Source organism: Peromyscus maniculatus, chromosome 23, assembly GCF_049852395.1.
Source record: "Peromyscus maniculatus bairdii isolate BWxNUB_F1_BW_parent chromosome 23, HU_Pman_BW_mat_3.1, whole genome shotgun sequence".
Taxonomy (NCBI): domain Eukaryota; kingdom Metazoa; phylum Chordata; class Mammalia; order Rodentia; family Cricetidae; genus Peromyscus; species Peromyscus maniculatus.
The window spans coordinates 23991296-24016372 of NC_134874.1; the positions used below are offsets into that span (position 1 = coordinate 23991296).

Below are 25077 nucleotides of genomic sequence, written 5' to 3' on the forward strand. Positions count from 1 at the left end.
TGTTAAGCCTTACCATCTGCCAAGCACACAGCTAGGTGCTTGACATGCTTGAAATGTATTCACAACCACTTACAGGTTCTTGAGAATTCCACTTGTGATTCATTCTTACTATTTATAGGTGCACCCTGCCCACAGCAGCACACAGGCAAACACCATGACTCCACAACTAAGGGTTAGGATGAATGACAATTTATATTTAGGAAGCTTCCAATCTGTACCACAGACACAATGCCAGTCATGTTACCATCTATCTGACTTACTCTGGGCGGAGAGCCTGACTGGTGGGCCTAATTTCATTGAACTACCAAAGGAACCCAGAAACTTAGAAGAAAATCAGTCATGTTCGCAGTGTTGGCCTTTTCTCAAATGGGGGAATAAGAAAGCCAGCAAGGTCTGACCTGACATCTGCATCGACAGCCAGTCTCCAAGTTGGCTCTTAGACTCTTTGGCCTGCACCTACTCATGTTTCCAAAAAAATTCCAACAATGCCTTCCTACACGCTTGCCAGACATCAGGCAATGTACAAGCCATGGTAGCCTAAGTGAACAGACCTTCCCAACAAGAAGAGGCCTAGTTAGCTTTAGATGTCAAGTTTACACAGTCCTGAGTTATCAAATAGGTCTGTGGGCATGCGTGTGAAGCATTTTCTTGATTGCGAATTAATATAGGATGGCCCAGCCAATGATAAGCAGTGCCATCCCCAGGCTAGTGGACCGGAGCTAGACAAAAAAAAAAAAAAAAAAAAAAAGGTAGCAGAATATGAGCCAGGGAGCAAGCCAGGAAGCAACAGTCCTCTATGGCTTCTGCTTCTAGCTCCTGGCTTGAGTTCCTGCTCCGACCTCCCCCTGTGGTGGATTGTAACCTGGAAGTCTAAGCCAAATAAGCCCTTTCCTCCCCAAGCTGGTTCTGCTCAGTGTTTTAACACAGCAACAAAGCAAACCATAAGCAATGCTTATGCAGACGCTTGAAGTGAGAATCTGAGTCCCATTGACATCTGGGTACAGAACATTCCAGGCTAAGAGAGCACAATGCACAGGGTATGAAACAGGGACATGCTCAGCTGGCTTCAAGAACAGCCACAAAGAACAAGAGCCTGAGAGGACTAACCTGGAGAGATAGCCTGAGATGAGGAAAAGATAGCAGGCACCAGACCATGCAGTGCCTTGCAGGCCACAGCACATGAGGTCTTTGAACCGCATTCTTAGTGGAATGGGAGGCACTCTGGAGGATTTTGAACTGAGAAATGATGGAATCTAAAGTACACTTTAAAGGGACTACCAGTAAAGATCACTCTGCAGGGAGGCAGGGCAAGAGCAGGGAAATCAGCTCAGAGGCCAGAGAGGCCAGCCAGTTAAAAAAAATGATGATGCTTAGCCTGCCTGGTCTGGTCTGAATCCTCAATAGCTGTTAACTAATACTGACAAATTAGGCACTGAGAATTTCTGCTGGCGTCTCAAAGAGATCCTGAAACCATGAACATGCACAAGCCAAAGGAGACCCCACACTTAAAAAGAATGGGCTGGCCAGATTGCTCAGTGGGTAAAAATGCCAGCCTTACAACCACGAGTAACCCTGAAGAGAAAACACAGGTGTGGGAGCAGGTATGATTGTAATCCTGGTGTTAGGGAGGCAGAAGAGGCGGATGCCTGCAACTGACTAGCCAACTAGCCTAGTTTACTTCAAAAGGCCTAGGTCAAAGAGAGACCCATTCTCACAAACTAAGTAGACAGTGCCTGAGGAATAGGAATGAAACCTGACATTGTCCATTGGCCCTCACTTACACGTATCTTCAAACACACACACCCCACCCCACCCCCCAATATATGAATAGGACCTGTCTACGTAAAGTGTCACAGAGAAAAATCACAGCGTCTCTTTCTGGGTGGCATTTTTCTACCCCGAGTTGTTCCAGCTTCTTCAACAACCCTACTGCCCCAATTTATCATAACCCAATAAATAATACAGCTGCAGGTCTGGCAGGCGGCAGCAGGAACCCGCGTACTTTCCTGGCTGGAAAATGTTAATTCCCTCCTCCCACCTTTTCAACAGCAAGAAGGGTCCTGAAACATAACATCACTTGTTCTTTGCTAGTGACTCTTTTTTTTTTCCTCCTCCCAGAAACACCCTAATTATCATGCTGGCGAGTTGGGGAAAGATGGCTTTTATGTGGTTTTTATCTCCCAAACACAGTATTGTCATGGGTTTATTTATTTGTGTTCTTACAGTAACAGGATGCTCTCCTGTAATTGAGACTATTATAGAGAGGGCTGGCATGTGTTTTCCACAAGATTAAAGGCAATTTCTGTTTTCAAAGCTGCTATTGCTTCTTCGAAAACTCTCTGCCTGGTCTAGACCAAATCCAGTAAGCCAAAAATTCTATATTCACCTGGTTTGCCTTACAACAAAGCGAACAGGACGCGGAAAGGTAATTTCATTCATGCATTGATTTAAATGGCATTTACTAAGCCCTTACTGCACTGGGCGATACGGGGGTGGGAGAACACAGCATCGAATAAAACAGTGTTTGCCCTCCAGGGGTTCTGAATCTCAAGGGAAAACACACAGAAATGACTATGCTACAAGGCAGGCTGTGATAACAGCTGTAATAGAAGACGTAAAACAACCTGCACTGCATGAGGGAACAGGGAAAGGAGGATTGGGACCACTTGGTAGGGAGGGGTGGCTTCATGACAGGAACCCATGGGCCTAGGAAAGATGTCACTCACAGGACAACAAGGTCAAAGGCACAGAACAAGAGAGTGCTAAGGCCGTAATTTAACTGGAAAGTCCACCTAGAAGACTGAGGATGAAGAATTGTTGTGGATAGGAGGGGGTATTGAAATAGTCACTCAGGTGACAGGTCCCAGGTTCAAAAGTAAGGAGGACAGCCACAGAGGGCACCCACTGTCAAGCTCTGTCCTCCACACATACGTAAGCACACCTATACACACAAGCAAGCACCACAGACAAAAAGAGACAAAAAGGGAAAAAAGCTACTTAGAACAAAGCAAAACAAAACAATCAAAAAGTAAAAAGAACATTCCACCACAAACTGAGTTAATTCTGATGAGAAACCTGATGTTGCAGGAGGACTCAATAAAGGCGAAGGAAGTGCTGACCCAGCAAGATCGCACTGACCGTTTCTTCTTATACCTGCCCACCATCTCCCCTGCCCCATGAAGAATAATGCTGCCACACTAGGACGGAAGAAAATTTCCAAGGAAACATACAATCCTTGCTAAGCATGCACTCCTCTAATCAGCCACCTATGTTTTCTGTTCCCTAAACCTCTCCTTTATACTCACACCCACGTAAGAGTCTGGATGTCTTATGACTGGTCCTCTCAGGACTCAACAGAACAGAGTTCTTTCCTTTGTTAAACAGCTGATGTAGGATGTTAAACAGCTTTCTATATGTAAACAGATAGTATTCTAGGTTCCTTCCTCTTACTGTGATAAAAATACTCCAAACAAAAGCAACTTATGGGAGGGAAGAGTTTATTTCTGCGGACATGTTACACTTCGTCCCTTGAGAGAGGTCAAGGCAGGACACTCAAGGCTAGAACCTGAAAGTAGGGCAGCTTGGTATTCCACACACTATTACTTCTAGCCAAGAAATTCACTTCACAGCCAAAAAGTACAGTAGCAGGAACCATGAGGAACACTGCTGGCCGGTTCACTTACAGCTCACCCTCACATACCTTTCTTACACAGCCTCACCAGCCTAGGGAATGGTACCATCAACAGTGGTCTGGGTCCTCGTTTATCAGTTAATAATCAAGACATGCCCATATTCCAATCTGATCTTTCCAAGCTCTTAAATAAGATTCTTTTCCCAGATATCTCTAGGCTGTGTCAAGTTAACAGTTAAAGATAACTAGGGTACAGAGTAACAGAAATGTACATTATCTATCTTAATTATGGGCCATTCAGTGTGCTAAGTACTTTAAATATGACTATGGCTAATCTTCTCAAGAACCTGTAGGCTAGTGGATTTACACTGGAATAAGAAAACCCTGCAGATAAGAAACATCCAATAATTTACCCCACAGCATACAATCAGAAAATCTTACAGCTATGATTTAAGTCAAAGCCTTCTGAGCACTGAGTCCAGTATTTTGACTTCCAGTATGTGTAAGAGAGATGCCAGCATAATCAAAGAGCCAAGTGTGGGACACATGCAGAATGCAGGAAGCTGGTATCTGTGGAGAAAGAGCTGGAGGCAATCCAAAGTACGGAGGGGGCAAATGATGAGTTCTGTCTTTTGTAACAGGAGGCATGTAGAATGCAGCAGGATGTCAAACATCAGTCAGGGCATTTCTAGTGTGTCAGTGACCTGGTTAAATTTGTATATTTTAGGAGAAATCATTCTGGCTTCAGTGTACAGAATTGATTTTATTGGGTCAGGGGCAAGCCTAAAGGCAGACCAAGAGGTTAGGAGGTTTTGCATTATTCTAACAAATAGCCGATGAGGGCAGTGTGAGCCAGGGCCCATCTGGGTTGTTCAATAAATATTTGCTAATTACAATATTGATTGGTAACAAGCAGAACAATCTGTTGTACCTATTGGGGCATGTCAGCTCCATCACATGGTTGTTCCAGCCTGTGATCACAGACTCTGAGTGCAACGTCTCTCTTACTGAGCCAGCATCTTTCCAGGGAGCCGGTTGCTGCCCCTCTTGGTTCCGATGCCTATGCCCTTCTAGAAATCAGGGGATTTCAAATGCAAAGTGAAGACAGGTTCTGAGCACATGGACCTGTCTGACTCTTGCTTGGGGCAGGAAGGGAACTGGAAGGGCTGGGGGAGGATGTATTTTTAGGTCTTTCTTTCAGTCCCATGCCTGCATTCCTTACAGAAAAAAGACTCCTGTTAAGAGGAAGTTAAAAAAAAAATGACAACTATAAAGAAGAGACTCATGGGCCCACCCAAAGCCTTCCGAGTTAGGTGAAGTGTGCTGAGGGAACACAAGCCTGAAGGCTGCCGAGAGCCCAAACACCAATCCCTCGGGAAGGGTGCGGTGTCCCAGTCAGATGGGCTCCAGAAGGCCCCAAACTGGTGACAAGACTCCTGGACTAACAAAGTACACAGCTGTAGAGTCAATGAACCACAGTCTTAACAGACATATGCCCAGCTCTTCCGGGATCCTGAGACAAAGGACTCAAGGACACCCATTGCCTTACCCTGTGTGGCAGAACACTTCCTGCCTACCAGAAACAACCCACTGAGGAGATGGTTTAGTGTCTTAAGCCACTTAATGCCTGACTGCATGCTAAGCATGAACTTTACTTAAAACACACCGGTGCGTAGGTGTTAAGAGACAGAAGGATCCAGAATCCCCAGCCAACCTGTGTTAGGTAATGAGCCCGTGTCTCAGAAGCACCAAACCAACCACAACAAAACATTCAGAGCAGAAAATAGACCAAGCTTTCTAAATAAAATAGCACAATAGGGCCATGATAGCATTCACCTACTTTCAGAGTAGATCAGTTCACAAGGTATCACCCCATACCCGGAGTCTCTTCTTAACTGTGCACAGAAAAATTCTTGGGGAATCCTTAAAATGATCATACCCACACAGTCTAATTCAGTGGGTATGGAGCCAAGAGTACTGAGTGGTCAAAATATGTGCACAGATTATTTAATACTATCCTCTTCAAAGGCTGGGTCCTAATTCTTCTCCCGTTAAATTCATGCTGCTCAGTTACTTGCTTCTCACTGGCGGGATGTGGTACAAAAGACAGCGCATGACTTATGAGAGTAGGTGCTGCCTCACCCCTACCCTCCTGCTCTCTCTCCCTCTCTTTCACCGCCTTCCCATGAGAAACCAACTGATGTGCTGTGAAGAAGTGTGGAGAGAGCCATATGGTAAAGAACCTCTGTCCTGTCACAAGCCATAGGGAAGTAATCCTCATCCTCAGTCCACTTTTCACATGACACCAGTTTCAGCTAGTTCAGGAGGCGGGGTGAGGTGGCACACGTCTATATTCCTAGCATCTGGGAGGAGAAGGCAGGAAGATGAGGAGTTCCAGGTAATCCTCAGCGATATAAGCTAGTTTGTAACATCATAGGCTACATGAGACCCTGTCCCCAAAAAGAGGAAACAAACAAAACAAACAAACAAAACAATAAAAAAGAAGCATGGGGTAGAATATCCAAGTAACACACTCAGGAATCGCTGACTCACAGAAACCACCACAGTGAATGCTGGTGTTGAGGGCAGAGGGTACTTGGCTGCACACAGCCATCAATCACTAATACATAACTAACAAACCAGCACTGCCAAACCCGATCTTGGTAAAGTCCATTACAAAAATAAGGATCAGTGGGCCAGTGACATAGCTCAGTGGATGAAGGGACTTGCCATCGAGCCTGACTACCCGAGTTCCACTCCAGGAACCCACATGGTGGAGGGAGAGAACTGACTCCCACAGGTGGCCTGCTAATGTCCACTCATGCACTGAGGCACAAGAGCCCCCATGCTCCATCAATGAATAATAACTGCAAACAATTCAATACGTACCTATCTGTCATGGAAGAACTAATGCTTCTGATGCTAAGCTCATAAGGAGAAGAAAACCTGACTACAAGCAAAATCAACTTCTGCTCCTCTGCTATGATATCATAAAATGTAGATTAATTTCATTCCCATGGTATCCCTTTGATACAACACCCTGTAGAAGGTTTAGAGTCAACATGAGCCCTGCAAAGCAAACACTACACACTCAAGATTTCTAAATATGAAGAACAGCTCTCCAAAGATTGACCAAGTCCTCTTTCTCCTGGGACAAATTTCATGGAAAGGATCCAACAAATAAGTACTTTTATTATAGTAAAAACCAAACCTAGAGCGAGGGGTGTAATTCAGTTGGTAGAGTGCTTGCCTAATATTTTGGAAGGCCTGTGCTCGATTCCCAGTACCTAATAAACTGGGTATGGTGGTGCATACATGTTAAGTCTAGCACTTGGGATATGGAGGCAGGGAGAACACATGTTCAAGGTCACTCTGAGCATGTTTGAGGCCAGTCTGGGCGGCATGGGTCCCTGTCTCAAACAAATCACTAAGCAAGCCTGGGAGAATTCTTTATCCTGGAGTCCCAAGTTCTAAGGACACGACAGACAAACACTGAAGACTACGAGGGTTGAAGACATGGCCCTGGAATGAACGTGATAGGTCTCAAATCCCAGTTACCCACTGTGTTCCACAGACCACGCAATAGAGCCTAGGTCTTAGGATCAGTTCTACCTGTGCAAATTCCAGGAACCACACGTCATACAGGGAAGCTCTCCATAAGCACAGGTGACGTATCACATTCCACTTCTGTATCACCTCCGGCAACACCTTCACCTGGAAGGATTCTAAGTGTTGCCCCCGTATCCTGCCTTTTTTTCCTCCAACTTCATGGGGAGTCTCTAGGGGCAAGTGGCCTTTCTATCCCTGCTACGCGAAAACCACCATCCAATATTTGCTCACTGCTCACTGGGCACATCACATCTGCATTTCCTTAGGGAAATAAAGACCGGTTCTGCCTCCGACACTTGTCTCTGAAGGAGAGAGCTGCTTCCTATTGAAATTTTGAGGCCAACTCCTAGCCTGGGGTAAACTGATCTAGGCTGTGCAGTACTGATGGACACAGACCGACTGTGTTACTCCGTTCTCCTTGCTGTGAACAAACAAATGCCTAACAAGAGCATCGTGAGGAGCGAAGGGGTTCGCTTCAGTGCACGGTTTAGTATACAGTTTGAAGCAGATGGTCACAACACATCCAAAGTCAGGAAGCAAAGGAAGAGGAATGCTGGAGCACACTTTCTCCGTTTAATTCAGTCCAGGATCCCAGCCCTCGGGATGGAGCTGACCACTGTTGAGGTAAGTCTCCCCACTTCCGTCAGTTAAACGACACTAGATAATCCCTCACAGCCATACCCAGACGTTCATCTTCTAGGTGATTCTAGATCCTGCAAAGCAGACAGTATTAACTCTTTACAACTACAGAATCTTTTCAGGGGGCTTTTCCTATCTTTTTCCTTCTATCCTCTCCACCTCCAGCGGTGGTCCTAGGCATGGGACCAACAGCCTCCACCTCTGAGCTCTGCCCCCAGCCCCTATCTTCACACCAGCTTGGGCTGACAGTCTGCCAATGGCTCTCTTCCAGTTCCTATGGGCCCTATATCATGCTGCCCTGATCATTTACCTAATGCACGATATTAATGAAACCTTTCACTCATCATTGCAATTTTCTTCTGAGCAACATACACAAAGTTTGCTTTTTCAATTCTGTCTCCCTTCGCCACCCCTCTCAATTTGGACATGTCATAGCAGTCTAAAGTAAACACACAAAGAAATTTCTGGAAGGAGGGCAGAGGGTGACTTCAACACCAACACCACCAAGCAAATCAATTACTCCAACTGTAAAGTCGGTGTGTTTTAAAAGCCTTGCCGTGTGTGACCTTACAATGCCTTGCAGATTTACAGCCTGTTACCCAGGCTGATACTTAAGTCAACAGGCACTGGGCTGAGACTGTAAACACTGCCACAGGAGGACATATTCACAGTCCATCCTCACATCAGCACCAGGCATCTGACGACAAAGTGCACCAAGGAGAGCCTGAAGGAAAAAGACATAACTGTCCTCGCTCAGGTGCAAGTTTGAAATATCAACCGCTGGGACCGCAGGAGACAGAGAGGGAAGCAATACTTCTCTGTACAGTGGTCCATGAACCTGAGCAGGTACCAGAATGGAGGAAGGAATATACTGCGGACTGTGGGCTTCCTTCTGCACTCCAGCCCCAAGGTTTCTCATCCAGAAAGGCCAGCCTGGGAAACCTGCACTGGGAATGTGATGCTCACGTAGCTGTTCTTAGGACCACACACTTTGAAAACCATTACTCGCTGGTAAAGGAACAGACCCCAGGGATGCGACACGCCTAGGCAAATGTGAAAACAGTCTTTGTGTTCTGGTTTCATTTCTGTTGTTGTGATAAAGCACCCGGAGCAAAAGCAACGTGAGGGAAGAAAGGGTTTATTCATCTTGTAATTCCAGATGACGGTCCAACACTGAGGGGAAGTCAAGGCAGGCACCCAAGCAGCGAGTCACATCATATCCACGGCAACACCAGAGAGAAATGAATGGACCCTCGTCACCTGCTTGCTGATCATGTTCCACTAACTTCACTCTTAAAACAGTTCAGGAGCCAGACCACAAAATAGTGGCATTCACATTCTAGGTGGCTCTTCCAACCTAAACCACCCCAACACAAACAAGACAATCCCTCCAATCTGAGCTACACAATTCCAGATTAAATACCATTCCAGGACCATTCTAAGCGGGGACAAGTCAAGTAAAACTAACCAACACACTCTCGGTTGTATTGATTTGGCTCCTGGTTTTTGAGGCAGGGTCCCACAGAGCAGGGATTCCTCCCAAGCACTAAGAGTACAGGCGTGCACCACCAAGCTGGTTTACACAGTGCTGAGGATGGACCTCAGTCAGGGCCTTGCAGTCACTGCGTAAATAAGCGCTCTACCAACTAAGCTACAACACCAGCCTTCCACCCAATCCTTGACAATCCAGATCTTGCACTATCCATGTAACTGAAAGTCTTTTTGGCTGCCATTAAGGGAATAAATGAACACAAGAAGACAATGATCAAAGCCTGAGCTACTAAGTACATATGACGTTAACTCTTTGTTCAAGGGAATGTTGGATTCATTATCATGGCAAAATACTTGAGTAACTATTACGAAATAGGGAACAAGAAAAGGCGGTTAACATCTGTTTCTTTTTGTGCACATATGATAAAGGACCAAAATGACTTTTCAAATCCATCTCCTATTCAGCACTGCTGAGCTGCGCCATGGTCCAGGCTACATAGTTCTCCAACACACTGTAGTAACCAAGAATGAACTCAACTGAAGCATCAAAGGGATGGTAGCATGGTTTCGTTCCTGTAAAATAACCTGGCTCAAAGCAACACAGGAAAGAAAAGGGTTGGTTTAGTTTATAATTACAGAAACAATCTATTACTATAGAGAAATCAAGGCAGGAACTCAAGCAGCTAGTCACATCATATCCACTCAAGAGCAGAGGGATATGAATGTGCCCATGATACCTGCTTGCTCACTACTCACTAACCCCTTCTACTCCTAAATAGTCCAGATCCCAAAATCATCACACGTGAGAAGTTTTACAGGCACACTCAAATTCCAACACCTAGTGGAAGACTCCTCCCGTCACCATGCTTGTGAAAATCCAAATGAAGGGAAACACAGATATGTCTACGTGCATGCACACATGAATTCGTCATGGTTCTATGCTCCAACCATCCAGTGCCGTCCCCATCTCCCTCCCCTCCCATTCCTATATTTAGTATGATATCATTACAAAAAGAAAATGGAATTTAAAGAGCTCTGAAAAATGCCAACAACCCCCAAAGAGAACAGTGAGCCACTGCAGCAGAGCCTGGGGAGTGCTGAGTCTAATTAGTTTATAGCTGGAACTATGCATGAGAAGACATGGATTTATTACTTAACTTCAAGTCTTCGGTTTCTATTTCTGTAATTATCATGTCAATGGGGATTTTTTTACTTGGTGGACAGGATAGAAATGAAGATGGTAAGGATGTCAAGAAAATCTAGCCAGCAACTAAAGAGATGGCACAGTGGTTAAAAACCTCTTGCTGCTCTTGTAGAAGACCCAAGTTTGGTTCCCAACAACCACATGGTGGCTTACAACCATCTGTTAACTCCAGTCCCAGGGGATCAAACCCCCTCGACTTATCTTCTTGGACATCAGGCATAGAGGTGGGGCACATACATAAATAAAGACAAAATATTCCTATGTGTATAAAATAAAATATACAAATCTTTTTTAAAAAAAAAGAAATACAAAGGTATTCTTCTGGGGGAGAAAAATCTAGAATCAGAATCACACTGGGTAGACACAGTCACGTGGATATGTGCACATGTGCGGCACTGTCGGTAAACATTCAAGAACCATGTCACTCAGCTGTGACTGCAGAGGAGAAAACGCTGCACACTACACAGGCTGTTTCAACTTCAGTATTCCAAACAAGGCAATTCCCAAAGAAGGCCACAAAATGGAGCCATTGATAATCCCACTGAACTACCCATCATATTTATCACCCTTTGTGGGAGGAGTTTCACACAGATGAAGTTTGTGTGTGTGTGTGTGTGTGTGTGTGTGTGTGTGTGTGTGTGTGTGTGTGTTCCCTGGTACAGGAGTTACAGGTGGTTCTGAGATGTCTGATGTAGGAGCTGTGAATGGAACTCGGGTCCTCTGGAAGAGCAGTGAACACTCTGAACCTCTGAGCCACCTCTCCAGCCCCCTTTTTGTTCTCCTTTACCAACAAACAGCAAGTATCTTCAAGTGGGCAGCTGGGTTTCTGAGGACAGGACAAACAAGTGAGAAAATATCAAAAAGCAGCAGATGTTAGAGTACTTGCCCAGCATGCACCAAGTGCCAGGTACCATCCACAGGACCATATAAATTAGTCATGGTACGACAATGTACCCGTAATATCAAGCCTTGGGAAGCAGGAGTAGGATGATCAGAAATTTGAGGCCATTCTTGGTCATCTATATACCGTTCCTGGATACATAACAACTTGTCTGAAGAAAATGAAATCAGAAGGTTTCCTATTTGGTTGGTTGGTGTTTTTTCTTATCTTTTCTTTTCGTTTAATTTGACACAAGCTAAAGTTGTCTGAGAAGACAGAACCACAATTGAAAAAATGCCTCTGAAAGACTGGCATGTAGGCAAGACTATGAGACATTTTCTAAATTAGCAATTGATGTGCAAGAGCCCAGCTTACTGTGAGTGGTGACACCCAAGGGCAGGCGGTTCTGAGGTATATAAGAAATAGGCTGTGCAAGCCATGGAGAGCGAGCCAGTACGTAGAATTCCTCCACTGCCTCTATATCATTTCCTACTTCTGGCTTCCTGCTTTGACTTTTTCCTAGATGCTGGTTACAAACTGTATGATGAAGTCAAACAAACTTTCCTTCCCCAAGTTGATTCTGGTCATGGTGCTTTATCACAGCTACCGAAGACAGAAGGTCAAGCTGGTGGCACATGACTATAATATCAGCACTTGGGAGGTGGAGACAGGAGGATCAGAAGTTTCAAGGCCAGTCATGGCCACAAACAAAGTTCAAGGCCTATGCAGGACACATGAAACTCTCTAACACACACATTCATTCTCATTCTCTCTCTCTCATTCATTCCCATTCATTTTCTCTCTCTCTCTCTCTCTCTCTCTCTCTCTCTCTCTCTCTCTCTCTCTCTCTCTCTCTCTCTCTCTCTCTCTCTCTCTCTCGGCTTTTGAAACTAGAGCAGCCAACACAGGATTCTGAGATGAATGTCCATGAGATGGAGAAAGTCAGCATTCTATACAAAGATTGCCCCAATGGAAAGTTAAAGAATTCCCGAAGGATTGTTCCCTTAGGCTGCATCTCCAGCAGCATATTCTAGCCACGTCCTAAAAAGAAAAACACAATACTGGAAAGTAAGATGCTGGCTCGTTCCCTCTAACAGACAGTTTCTGACCACTGCAGCACACCCTACTCCATGAGCCAGGACTCTGGGTTCACAGGGAACCTCCAGTTCTTTTCTAGTGAAAGAGATGAGTGTGTTATACAAAATAAGCAATGATGGAAGATAAAATTGCACTAAGTAATAAGATGAGTTCAGTCAATGCCAGGAGAGACCAGATAAGAAAGCCCTCAAGGGGAACAGATGCAGATGCCAATCGAGAAAAAAATAAATAAAAGGAGAGGAAAAAAAGAAAGGAAAAAAAAGCACCTTTCCATTATCAGCCAAAATAAGTCATTGAGTCCCCGTGCAGAAGACAGCATGATAAGACCTGTATAAACTACTTAAGAAGAAATATGCCATGCCCTGCAGGAATACAAGATCTGAGAGAGGTGGTTCCACCTAGACAGAGCTTATAAAGTAAACACAGATAACAAGGCACAATTTATTCATGGAAAGAAAAAGAAAGGCTTTTGGAGGAACTTTCTGGTAAAAATAGTAGTAAAGACAACAGCTTTGTAAAACACATAAATGTACTGCCCTCAGTCACTATTTCCTGCCTAAGACTAAGGACAATGGTCCAAAGGCAGGAAACACTTACAGATTCTGATAAAACAGTCCACTTGGAGCAGAACCTGATGGTGGACTCAATGGCGCAAACATGAAGACTTAGAGAAACATTCCATGGAGGAGGCATGGCCACCTCTCTCCACCCAGACATCTGCCTGGCTTAGCTACAGCTAACCCCTGCCAGTCACGTAGCAGTGAACTTCCTTCTCAGCCACTGTCGTCTCTGCCAGTCATCTAACAAGGGCACCCAGGACTACCAACAGCAGCCGCTCCCGTCCCCCTCACTCCATTGTTCTTCACAGCTCTTTCCAACCTAAGGACAGTCTTCAGAATGAGGCATGCATCCCTGTGGGGCAGACAGTATTATCTGTGTTTTCACTCTATTGCTGGCACTTAGGACACTGCCTAGTACATGCCACATGAGCGATACATTAAACAACAGACAAGTAAAATAACTAGTTAATAAAAGAAGAAATGCCCGGATGCAATGCCATATTTAGTTTATTGGATAGCACTTTCTTTAATTTTAATCTCTGTATTATGTATCGCACAAAGGAACACATGTAGAAATATAGAGAAAAGTCTGCCTAGTACTAGGTCATCAATAGGCACATAAAAGTTTTTGACTTTTACCAAATTCTAGCTCCTTTTTACCATCATTTGCCCTTGGAATCTTGCACTTAAATCTAGCTCTGTTAATTACCATCACTGAAATTAGCACGTGTCCCTCTTCAACATCCCATTACCTAGTGCATTGTCTTGTTCGCTCAAGAATGTTTTCAGAGGACAGGGAGATGCTCAGTAGACAAGCTTGGAGGCCTAAGTTCAATTCCTAAGACTTCCATGTGAGAAGGATTAAAAACTGACTGCCACAGTTATACTCTGACTTCTGGTCAAGCGTCTCGGCATGTGCACGCCCATGCTCAAAATAAATAAATACTAAGGTAAGAAGGTTTTTGTGAGCTCCATTCAGTTTTTTGTTGGCTTGTTTCTGTTTTGGGACCAAGTCTCATGTACCACAGGCTGATCTAAATTCACTATGGCATAAGCTGAAGATGACTGCACTCCTGGTCCTCCTGCCTCCACCTCCTAAGCGCTGGGATTACCAGCAGGCACGACCACAGACCATTTATGCAGTGTTGGAGACTACAGTGACTCTCTCAGTTATGCTAGGAAAGCAATCTTCTAACTTCCTAAGTCTCCACAGTTTGGGCCTTGCAATGAGAAAGCAACAGGGCGGGGCATCAATCTGCACGGAAGACCAATAGTCCATAGGAAATAATATAAGTATGGACCAATAACTATTATGAGTTCTTGTGAGCAAGGAGGGAGACCAAGGTGGCATGGAGTCATTTAGCAAGAGCCAAAGAACTCGGATCATTTCAACAGTTTTATCAAAATGATACACAGAAATTATCCAGGGAAGAACTACACTGGATGTAAGGCAGAAAGAAAAAAATAGAACAAAAAAACTCAGAAACAAAACCTTAGACCCTCAGGCACAAAGGGGCAGGGGAGGAACCACAATATCTATCAGTACATACATAATATTTTTAAAATTCGGTATTTTTTTTAATGAGCTGGGAAGATGAGATGGCTCGCTCCCATCTAAATCTCCAGTCCCAGGACATCTGACACCCTCTTCCGGCTCCTATGGGATCCAGGCACACATGTGATGTGCATAGGGGGACCAGGCATACACATGGGCTAACACTAATACCCCTAATTTTGTAACCAAGATTAAGCTACATTAGTGGCTGTAGAAGTGGGCAGGGCCGGGGGGTCGTGTGAGCCCTCTGAGTCATCTCTCCTGAATCATTTTCTCTGGAGAGCTTCTATGGCCCTCAGGCCTGCACTCACGGCTGCCAAGGGAGCAGAGATTAATCAGGCCCTGCCAGAATGCCTGACCTCTGGCATACTGACTGCCAGAGGAGCTGAAAGATAATAAACTAAGGCTGACAGGAAGTAAGTATTCTTAAAAATTCCAGATCAGAGTAACTATGTGGGATGAGACATCTGCACAATGTCACCCCTGCAAGGTGCAGAGTATCAGGGAGACCTATCTATGTGTAAGAGCAGAAGACACCAAGAAGAAGGACCACCTGCTTTGGACATGCACTCTAGGGATGTATCTGGAGATCCCAGAAATACTGGTAGTTGTTCCCCTCCAATTGTACAACTCTCTTTGGCTTTCCCTGCAGTCTGACTTCCATGCCCTCAGCCTGGTCTCCTCATTGAATGTGAATTATTACATTTCACAAATGGCCTCAATGCCCGATACAAGGAGATTTGAGTACGGGCATTCCTCAAGCTGATACAAGAAAAGATAACCCTGGTAACCACAAAAGGGACAAAATGACCTGGAATGAATAGTTACGAAACAAATTTCCTGTTACATGTTATCTGGCCGACCACTGATTTTATTTCAATGTTTGGCAGAGTGCAAAGAAAACATCAAGGATCGTGATAAATCACTGCATACATAAGGTTACTGGTACACAGCCTTTAAATCCATTTTGAGAAATGCTGTCGTGGAAGTTTTGATTATCCTCACATTTTATGAAAAGAAGAAACCTCCATCCATGTGGATTTCACTGTTAAGCTGGGGGCTGTACAGAGAGCTCAGTTGGCAAAGTGCCTTTCTTCTAAGCATGGGAACCCACATTCCATACCCATAACCCAGGCATAAAAGGCAGGCCTGATGCTATGGGCCTGCAATCTGAGTGCTCAGTAGCAGAAACAGGAGCTGAATGGCCAGTAACCAAGGCTACTTGGCAACCTCCGAGCCAGTGAGAAACCATGTCTCATAAATCAAAGTAGATGGAACCTAAGGAATGACACCTTAGGTTGATTGATTAGGAAGTGTAACAGCAAATACTTGGAGGTATGAATAAAAAGCCCAAAGGAGTTTGAAATATCCCAGTTTAAAGTCTCATATCTATAACTCAAACATTAATTGCTCCTCTGATTTTTCCAAGTGCTAAACGGACCATTGTTCACTCACTATAAGCCCTAGGACAATCTCTGAAATTTCAGTGCAAGTCTCATGCTCTTCTTTAAAAACTGGCTATGCCTGAGGTACCTGTCACACTGTTTGCAATTTGCAGGTACCCACCTTCCACTGAGTAGGTCTGGGTTGAAGTTCTAGAAACAGGTTTGTTTCCCTCTCCAGCTCTTCCTTCCTACCTCTGAGTGTGTGTGTGTGTGTGTGTGTGTGTGTGTGTGTGTGTGTGTGTGTGTGTGTGTGTGTAGAAGTCAACCTTGGGTGTCATTCCTTAGATATCATACACTGAGTTGTTTTAGACAAGGTTTCTCTGGGCAGACATTCTGATTATGCTAAGGCTAGCAAGCCAACAATCCCCAGGGACTTCCAGTGTGCCGCTCCTCAGACCTAGAATTACAAAGCAAACGCCATCCCACTAGATTATTTTCATGAGTGTCCTAGAAGTCAAACTCAGGTCTTCATGCTTACCTAGCAAGTACTTTACTAATTGAGCCATGTCCCAAACCCGAAACAATGCACTTCAAAGGAATGCCAGCCATGTTAGACACCAAAACTGGCCTTACGAACGCTAACCAACCATGGTGAGATCAGTGGTCCTCAACCAAGTTCACAGGTGGTTCACTGTGACTCATAAAGGAAAAAAAGACCATCCATTTACAGTTTTGATTCATCTTTCTGTAATTATTTTTCCTCTGGCATCATGGAGGTATAACAAACAAAATTATATATCTGAGGTTCTGAAACAGCTCTGTAGTAGAGTGTATGGCTTAATATGTGTTAAGTCTTAAGTTGGATTCTCAGCACCAAAAATAAATAAATAAAAAGAAAAGGGGGCATGGATAAGGTATAGAAACAGGTGATTTTATATATCAAAACACAGATTTAGCATCCTACTGCAAAATCCAAAAACTGAAATGACCAAAATGTGATGTCCCAATATGACATCACAAATAGAAAAGCTCACATTAAAAGAACTTTGAAACACAAATTAAAATATTATGTGAGGTTTCCTTCAGGTTGATGCATTTATGGTACATAGGAGAAAAGTATGCAATAATTTCATATTAAGCTCACATACCAATCCCAAGACATTTCATTGTGCATCTGACAATATTCCAAAGCCCCCCAAAAAAGTCAAAAACAGACACATCTGTTCTTACAGTTTCTGATTAATTTCTCTAACTCTCTCTCTCTTTCTCTCTTTCTCCCCCCTCTCTCTCCCCTATCACAGTCAGGGTAATTAACATCGATCACTTCATATACCTGGTACATATAAATGTCTATGATGAGAACACTAAAAGGCTATTCCACACCAAGTTCAAACACACAATACAGTACTGACAACCGTCACTACTCTTTTATTTATTTTCCTACTCCCTGACAACTGCATCCTATTCTTCTCAGAGCACTTTTATTTTTAAAATAAATGAAGTCACATGGTGTCTTTGGGATAGTGTCTCATTCCACTTAGCATAATTCCCTCAAGGTTCACCTATGTCATTCCAAGTTGCCGAGTTTTCTTCCTCTTGAGGAGAATATTATGAGTGACATTCTGCTCTGGTGTTTATACATGTGTGTGGGTACTTGTGTAACTATTACATTGCCTTTATCTATCCATCAGCCAACAGGTGTTTGTGTCTCTGCTATTATAAATAACTCCTAAACCAGCAGAGTGGTCTAGAGATCTGTCAGCTGATGAAACAGCTTTCTTCACAGAGGTATGTTGCTGGATCATATGTTGATTCTACTTTTAACTATAGGAAGAAATTCCATATTGTTTTTCTAAAAGGCTAAACCAATGTACATTCCCACCTACAATACCTAAATTTTCTTTTTTTCTTTACATCAATAATAAACACATTGGTAATTTATGAGTGTACTATATGAGCATACTGGCAATGCAAGATTAATTCAGTAACTAGATATGACATATAATGTTTGTTTCATTGAGAAAAAGTTTTGTGAAGCCCAGGCTGACCTCTGACTCACTGAGCAGCTTCAAATGCCCTTGAGAACTTTATCATGTTGTCTGTACCTCCCACGTGATGGTATCACAGAACACTGCTGTCACACAATTTTATGCAGTGCTAGCAACTGAACCCAGGGCCTCATGCACATCATAAAAAAAATGTAGAGACTGCAATACGAAGCACTTTTATCCAGAAATGCACCCAAATATTCCAGGAATACGAAACACTAAAAAAACAGTATCATGCTTCAAATTAAATGATGGGAAAGCAAATCGGAAGGAGAAGGAAGTCCAAAGAATGCCCACATTCCAGGGAAGTTACCTAGGTATCCTCGTGCTATCTCTAGTCCAGAAGGAGTGAACCCACCTGCCCTCCTCAGCTCCTCCCACACAAACACTGAAGCTGGAACGGAGGCATGGAATGAAGCAGAAAGGGGTACCAGATGCTGTACTGACACAGACTGGCTCACTCGGGGGAAGACCAAGGGTGCAGACACAGAGACAGCTCGAGACGTGGAAACCCTAAGAGCTTCGACAGCTTCAGGGCTCCACATTTTCTAAACAGAGAGAAGAGCTCTGACTAGAACCTTGGGCACTTTTCTGATCCTCAGAGCAGGGTCCTCCTTCTATACATTCATCTTCTTTTCTAAATAAAGAGACTTTCTAAGATACTGTAGCTGCTGGGGGGGCGGGATGGACCAAGGTCCTTTCACTGTTCTTTAATATGATTTATGCCTGCAACCTTTAGAAAAAGAAAAGAATGTTCACAGATTTTTTTTTGCTTCTCCCCATTTCTTTTTTCTTTCTTTTTGATTGGAGGAATTGATAAAGAAGAAACCTTACAGCGATAGAAAAGGCATGGAGAAGCACTCTAAATAAGGAGGGCCAGTGATGGATCACAGATGGATCTACCAGGGAGACTGCCAAGAACACATTTGCCAGCACATCTCCTGGAACATCACACATCCCCAGTGGCCACGAAGAACAAGCAAGTCCTTTGTCTCTGTGACATCCACTTTACTCCATCTAAAAGTCCTAGTTAGAGTCAGTCTGTCTCTCTCTCTCTCTCTCTCTCTCTCTCTCTCTCTCTCTCTCTCTCTCTCTCTCTCTCTCTCTCTCTCTCTCCCCCCCCCCACCTCCCTCCCCTCTCCTCTCTCCCCCTCATGAACTTCAGACAGGATCCCATATAGCTCAGGCTGACCTAGAACTCAGTATGCAGCCAAGGATGACCTAAGACTCCTATCTTCCGGTTCGAACCTGGAGAGTGCTGTGCACCACTGTACTCAGCTTATAGGGGGGTGGGGATAACAAACTCAGGGTTCAGTACATGTCAGGTAAGTATTTCACCATTTAAGCTACATCCCCAGCTCTCGGGTGTATACTGAAAAGGGCAAAAATGGAGGCGTGAGCTTGACATCTGTACTAGGGAACCCCTGGCTTCCTACCAGACCCAGGAGCACACTAAGTGAGCATTGGAGGAATACAATAGTTCAGGGACCATGAGGATTAGTCCCTATTCCCAATCAGAGACCTGCTCCTCAAAATCTAGACTCTGACCCTATCCCTTCGGGACCTGACAATGTGACAACTCCCCACGTGATATTGGCACTTGGCACTGTGAGAACCGCCACTACTTCCTGCCGAGTAGGTAGGAGGTCACCTGAACCCTCAGTCATAATGCCTACCTGCCATGTCATAGGGTTCCAGAACATTCTGAAAGACTGCATTTTGTAATGAGAGCTTAGGGTCCCAAAAGATGAATATAAGTCACTTGCTAATCCACTGTGGGGAGAGTAAATAGAACAGTGAGTGTCCACAGCACTCTGCACATGCAATTTCACTGCATTTGAGGACATCAGTGAACTCAAAACTTAGGTCAAACTAGACCCAAACTACGTTGAAACAAGTTTTATCTCAAATACAAACGTTTTGATATCAAGACTAATTGGGAACATAAATGGTTAGGAAATGATCACACCAATACATTTTTTTTAAAAAATCCTATACATTTAAAATGACTTTAAGTTTTAAATAATATAATGATTAGTACTTTACATGATGACTGCTACTCCTCATTATGAAGGTCAATCCTCATGGTCCTCGCTCAGGACTGACAGTAACAGAACCACCCAAGTCTTTTCATCTACCCTGAAAATCTGTCTGCACCATCCCCACAATTCTTCAATTTAGTGAGGTTTAGCCACACGTTTGTTCTTCTTCCAGACCGCACCACAAGAAAAGAAAAGAAAAAAAAAAAAAAAAAACCCACCCAATTCTGGAAAGGACCGCGGAATTGTGCTGGTCTCTTCTGTATTTTTAACTTGTACCCCAGTCTGCCCATTTCAACAAGGCTTTTCACCACCTGGTCGACGGGCTGGTGAAGATGGTCAGACATGACCAGGAAGTAAACACTGAAGGCACTCTCTGGACGCTGGAAAAGCATCCAAGCAAGGCAGCCCTCGGTCCACACAGAAACCTTGAAAGTCAATGCTTGACCACTGCCTCTGGACGTCAAATTCTGACACTGATGGCTCTGTAAACTTTTGCATAATCGAGGTAACTCTGCAGCTCAGTCCCAGCTGCAAAGCAGTCGTGGAGACAGAGAAGAGGTAGGCATTCATGAAGAGCTCACTGGGTCCTGTTTTCTCATGAGCCATGAAAAGCAGAGAAGGAAAGGGCTCTCGACTCCTTGTTCTGCTCCAGCTCCTGTGTCTCACATAACCATCACTGATAATGGAAAGAGCAAGCTCTCTCATCAAAGTGGGGTGGTGAGAGGACCATATCACAACATATACAACTTGCCTTTAACTAACTGCTCTGATTCTGTTAACCATAGATCTATTTTGCACAAGGTTGCAAACGTAACTTTCTGTACCATACCTCTACATGGACCAAAGCCTGAAAGACTGACTTCTCACTCTCTTTATAATCCCAAAAGCAGGGTTCAAGGCCCTCTATCAGCCAGCCTACAATCCCCTTTCGAATCCTTTTCTCCCCTATAAATCGGAAGGTCAAAAACTAGAAACTAATGGACTAGATTCACCTATCAAAACATTTTCCCTGTAATAATTAATATCAGCAGCTCTAACAAAGGTGGTGAGACAAGCAGAAGCTTCCCTTATGCAAGCACTTTCTCAGCATTTTATACACACCAATGCTTTTATCAACATAAAAATTTAAGATTGCAGTTAACACTGTCTTAAAGTTGAAATAAGGGGCAGGAAAGATGTCTCAACAATTACGAACACTAGCTGAATATCGAGACCCCAGGTTCAATTCCCAGCACCTACATGACCACTAACAACCACCTGTCATTCTGATGCCAGAGGATCTGACACCCTCTGTGGCTTCCTCTAACGCTGCCCTTGCTTGGCATACAAACAAACACGCAAGCAAAATACATTAAATAAAATCTCAAAACAATTTAAAGTTGAAATAAGCTAGAATTCAGGCATGCTGAAACTAGAGCCTATTTTTATTCATACACTCTCATTCCCTCTCCTCTGTGCATTGTGTGAATGAGCATGGAAACCTGACTCAAGCACGTTGGTTCTAGAGTCTTTATTACATCCGTGCATTAATGATGTGTGTGTACACATCATGCAAGTGAGTGTGGATTCCTGGGGTCAACGTCAGATGTCTTCAGGAGCTGTATTCCTTGTTTTTGAAGACAGGATCTCTCACTGAACTTGGAGCTTGCTGCATTGGACAGTTTGGCTGCCTCGCAAGGGATCTTGCTTGTCCCCATCTTCCCAGCTCTGGGATCACAAGAGTCCATTATCATAACTGGCTTTTGTTCATGTAAATTGTGAGCATCATATTGACACAGACTTGACAAGAAGCACTATACCAACTGAAGCATTCACCAGCATGGAACCTATATTCTTATCTCTTAACTACTATACAGTACTACTTTATCAGAAGTAAGGGAATGGGGAGGTGAATGAACAGATGGGTAGCTAGATTAATACATTTTATGCAGTATATGTGTACTGTCCTCACATTAGTAATGGAGGGAAATGATCCATATCTCTTTCCATCCCTGCCCCCCACGCTGTGCTCATTTTGCAACATCTAGAAATGTAGAGACAGAACCTTGATATGTTGGCCTGCCCCTGGTCTGCACACTTGGCATCTGACCAAAGCAGAAAGAGGCTTGCATAATTGAGTGGCTTTACCTTTACTGCCCCCATTGTCAAAATGTGACATAAAAAGATACAAGCCCCAAACAGACAAATGAAAAGTGCCTAATAAAGAGGAGAGGCTTCAAGGGAGATAGAATAAATGAAGTATATGAACCATGCATATTTATAGCACCTGCAAATTAACTTCCTGGAAATAGCAATAAGCAGATAAAGAAGCAGTCCTTAGTGGAATCTGGCACAAAATGGATGCAGCTGGAAGAAAACAGATACCCCCGCCTTAGCTTGCAAATATCTGCCCCCAGTCTACCCAGCAGTTCTCCCTTACCACACTTAAACGGAGAAATCATTCCATATTCCTGTCTAGCATCATTATCTTCTGCTACCCCATTCCTAAATCACGTATACTTTGCTTCGGCAAAAGGGAAGTGTCTAAGAACCAACGCCAAGACAAAGTAGTCAGCATAGCACAATTTGAGGTGGCAGATTTAAGACAGAGATACTTGCAGAGGGAACTGGGCACCCCTCCCCTTACCTGATCTAGCATACACTGAGAATGGGCAAGCGAGAGGTTATAAAGGATTTCATTACCCAAAGGCTTTTTAAGATGGTGTAAAGACATCAATGTTTCTTGGTTATTTGGTGTAACATTTTTATCTAGTCCACTCAATCAGGACAATTTCCCATCCAACACTCACTTCTGGTGGCCCTAGGCCATATTCACAGTCCTTGGAGTGGCACTCTCCCATAACAGCTTTCCTTGGGGTGCCTCTGGTCCTCTGTTCTTGTTATCTGTATCGTGGAATGCCTTGTTTTCTGTCTGTCTCTCATCTCTATGACAGCCTGCTGGTCCTTCTGTATCAGAGGACCACAATTTTGGCTGCAGACCTTTGAGAACTACTGGTGCCAGACTAGAGAGAGACAGCTGAGCAGTTTAAAGTATTCATTCCTTTGCCAGAGAACACCAGTTTGGTTCCCAGCACCCACATCAGGTAGCTTACAAGCCACCTGTACCTCTAGGAAATCTGACCTAGTGACTTTAGGTGACTCTACAGTATACCCACATTTGAGTTACACTGCATTCAACTCAATCTGAAGCCACCTCCCCTTAAGAGGCCTTGACTTAATCTGAATTATCTATGCCTACCCTAACATTCCTGAGGTACCTTGCTTGGATGTCATAGTTTGAGAGATGCCATCTGATGGCAGGTGGCAGCTGCCTTCTGTGCCTTATGTTAACACAGCCTCTCAGGGGATGGTAGGAAACTCTGGCTTTAACCATCTAGGCTGATTACTTTGACATATCAGTCCTTTGGCCTCAGCCACCACTCAATAAATGTTTGATGAATTTAATTAAATGACTGTTTTTATACACTTTGCTCTAAGAGGCCAAAAACATGAATCGCGGTGGAATTTTCAATAACGCTTTGAGTAGGAAATTAAGTACCGTAGGTCCTTCACAGTTGAAAACTTATAGTTAGAAAAAGGCTACCTCTACCCAAGCAAGCGTAAGTGAAACAGTGGGTTTAGAAATCTGTCTTCCCACTATACTGTGTAACGGCCGAAGGCCAGCTTCCTTTATAACTGAAAGAAGTGGAACAAAAGTAGGCACTGTCATATAATAAACCTGTATCAAGAGGCTTGGATAGGAGACCGGGGGGCGGGGAGTTCCACATTTCCACAGAGAGAATTTCAAGATAATGCACCACTGGCATACCCCTATTTCTAGAGAAGGCACTGAGGCTTTTAAGACTCCTTAGATGCTTACCAAAAAGATGCAGAGGTGGGAAATGGCTCTGCAGCTAAGAGTCCTTGCTGTACAAGCATGAGGAGCTGAGTTTAAATCCCTGGCACTCACATGAAAGCCAGACATGACTATGTGCGCCTGTAACACATGTTATGGCAAGGGGGGGGGGGCAGAGACAGGTAGATCCTGAGAGCTCACTGGCTTCAACAAAAGAATGAGCTTGAGGTTCACTGAGAAACTGTCTCAAGGAAGTAAGGTGAAGAACAACACAGGAAGACACCCCATGTCATCCCCTGCCTTCTATGTTCATGCATACACACATACACACCACACACACACACACACACACACACGCACGCACGCACGCACGCACGCACGCACGCACACATACAACACATACAAAATGAACTAAAAAATTTTAAGTGCAGGTTTCTCTTAGAACGCATCTATCTGCAGAAGCATGTATGTCTGAGTAGAGCCTGGTGATGAAGTCTGAAGATATAGTAAACTTCCTGAGTGATTACTAAAGTGCTGACGGGTGGACCTCCATGGCACCAAGCAATTCAGACCTGCAGGTTTGCAAATTCAGAGACTCTAAAAAGACCGCTTTGGGAAAACAGGTACCTCTCTATGTTGTTTCTGTATCTAGAGAAATGGTTTCTTAGATACAAGTGCCTAGAAACACTAACCCTCTCTTATCCCGTGCTCACTGTGAAGTATAAAGATAAGAACCAAAACTGAAGGCTCATGCCTCATGGAAAGTAATTTGGCAATGACTGAGAATTATCTCACAATTCCTTGCTATGACTGCTTTATACCTGGTGGGTTCTAGAAATGAAAGGAGAAGGAAACAGTAGCCTCTGCTGGCTAGTTTTTAAGCTGTCAACCTGGCTCAACTTAGAACTACTTGGGAAGACAGCCTTAATGAGGAATTAGCAGATCGTGTTGACCTGTGGTCATGTCTGTCTAAAATCTGTCTTGATTATAAACTAATGTGTAAAGACACAGTTCAGTGTGGGCAGCAGCATTTCCTAGGCAGGAAGGTCCTGAACAGTGTAAGAGAGGAGAAAACTAAGAACAAGCAAGAGAAGATTCAC

The 25077-nt window shown here is 44.0% G+C and overlaps 1 protein-coding gene across 5 annotated transcripts in view; it reads right to left on the reverse strand.

Annotated features, from left to right (window-relative positions):
• The window catches only part of Auts2 (activator of transcription and developmental regulator AUTS2), a 1133868-nt gene that overhangs the window by 923283 nt on the left and 185508 nt on the right, over window positions 1–25077 (reverse strand). The gene's annotated exons all lie outside the window — the stretch shown is intronic.